A 2,212-nucleotide genomic window follows, 5' to 3' on the forward strand; every position below is an offset into this window, starting at 1 on the left:
CTTAAACATAGCAGTGATTGTGAGAATGGCACAGGACCAGGCAACATTTCATTCTGTTATACATAGGGCTACTATGAGTCAGATCAGACTCCGTGGCACCTAACAGCAGCAACAACATCCCTACTTTCTTTTTATTTGCATTTTCCTGCTATATCTTATCTCTATTGTCCCTCCTCCCTTTGAAAAAACAAACTTTGGCTTGTGGTTTAAAATGGAATTACAGTAGTTATAGGAGGGGGGACCACAGAGGGAACATCCAGATTTAAACCAGTGACCTCTTGATTTACAGTCAAATACTCTACCACTGAGCTATAACCCATCTTCAGTGTGTGATTTAGATATATGTATTTAACTCTTCTGGATTGTGTTTTAGGTATATCTTTTGTAGGTCCCATATAGATGGATTTTAATCTAATTTTAGAGTTTGTGTCTTTTAATAGAAAAAGTCAACCCATTTATTTTTGTTGTTATACATGTATTAGGTCTTTTTCTGGCTACTTAATGATTTATGGTTGTTATGCTTTCTTGTTTCTTCTTTATTTTACATTTGCTGAACTGATGATGTTTTTATGGTTCATTTTTTCCTCTCATAAAATGGAAATTCTACCACTTGAATCCTACTAGCAGCTGCATGGTTAAGTGCTCAGCTGCTAACCGAAAGGTATGCAGTTTGAACTCACCAGTTGCTCTGAGGGAGAAAAGACCTGGCGATTTGCTGCCGTAAAGATTTCAGCCTAGGAAACCTTATGGGGTAGTTCTACTCTGTCCTATGTGGTCGCTTTGAGTCAGAGTTGACTCTATAGCTCACAACAACAACAAGTAGCTACATTTACTTCTAACAATATTTGTCAGTGGTTTTTAACATATATTTTGTCATTTTGAGTTAGGGGGAAATAATGAAGTAGAAAGAAGGATAATGAACACTATGCCCCCGTGTTTACACTTTTTATGGAGTTCACAGTTAATAGAATCTAAAATACACGGATTTCTTTGGAATGGGATTTGCTGTAGCTCTTGTGTCTTCAGTTCTCCTCTGCTAATTTTCTCCCCTTTGTCTATAGACATACTAAGATGCTGTCTGTCCTAAAGACTTTCCTTTACTTTATTTCCTTTACCTGTTCATTAGTTATTTACAGACATTCTTATGTCTCATATTTTTCACAAAAACTTTTAAGGAATATAATCTGGCTGCTTCTGATTCCTTAGCTCCCATTTATTCTGTCATCCACTATAAGCTAACTTCTGCCTACACCACTCTGCTGAAATTACCTCATTTTCGAATCTGCAGCTCTCTTTTCAATTATCATTCTGTTTGACCTTCCCCCATTTCTGATGCTGTTTCCACTACCTCCTTCTTGGCACTCTCTGCCCCTCACCTCTGCTTCAGTCCTGAATTTCCTTCTACCTCTTCTTTTGTCTTTCTCCAAGTCCCTTGCTTGCTGAGGGTTGCTAGAGGTCTTTTCTTTACCTACTGCTCTTCTCACAACATGGGGAGTTGGATAAACTTGGGTTCTAGTCCCAGCTGTGTTAACTTGGATAAGTTATTTAACCTTTTTGATCCTCACATTCCTCATCTATAAAATGATTAATGTCATCAATCTAACAGGAAGTCACATGGATTAAATGAGGTGAAGTATGTGAATCTCCTATTAGTATAAAACACAGTACCAATGTGAGTTATCATTTATGGAGACCACCACTCAGTTATGTATTCCCTCACTAAACAGATACTGAATGCTGACGGTGTTTTAGTTCCTGTGCTAAGGGTTAGGGAACAGGCTGCAATGGGCTTATAAATTTGAAATGCCATCTTCAAATCAAGCTGGGTTTTTTTATGGGTTCTCTCACAGACCAATCACATTCTTTTCCCCATTTACTGGGATTCCCACTTACTGCCCTCCAGTGAAATCTAGAGCAGCCTTTAGCACCTTTCCCTATTACTCTCTTTCACCTATTCCTGCCCTCTCCCAAAGCAGTTTCTGTGTTGTATTTATCTCTGATTATATCATGATAATATTTATTTTCACTATGGATGTCAGGTTTCTTATGGAAAATAACATGTTTTTCCTCACACAGATATCTAAGTACTATTGGAATAATTTCTTCTCCATCCTATCTCTTCTCCTCCTAGTGCTGCTTGTTTCTTCACTCAGAGAGTTTTGTTGGCATAATCCTTGGTTGAGCAGGAATTTATAGTTTCAGGAGTCAGTGA

General features: G+C 37.9%; 1 protein-coding gene across 1 annotated transcript in view; it reads left to right on the plus strand.

Moving 5' to 3' along the window:
- Positions 1 to 2,212, plus strand: part of ZFP2 (ZFP2 zinc finger protein) — a 47,638-nt gene that overhangs the window by 11,245 nt on the left and 34,181 nt on the right. The gene's annotated exons all lie outside the window — the stretch shown is intronic.

The sequence above is a fragment of the Trichechus manatus genome, unplaced genomic scaffold, assembly GCF_000243295.1.
Source record: "Trichechus manatus latirostris isolate Lorelei unplaced genomic scaffold, TriManLat1.0 scaffold00181, whole genome shotgun sequence".
NCBI classification, from domain to species: domain Eukaryota; kingdom Metazoa; phylum Chordata; class Mammalia; order Sirenia; family Trichechidae; genus Trichechus; species Trichechus manatus.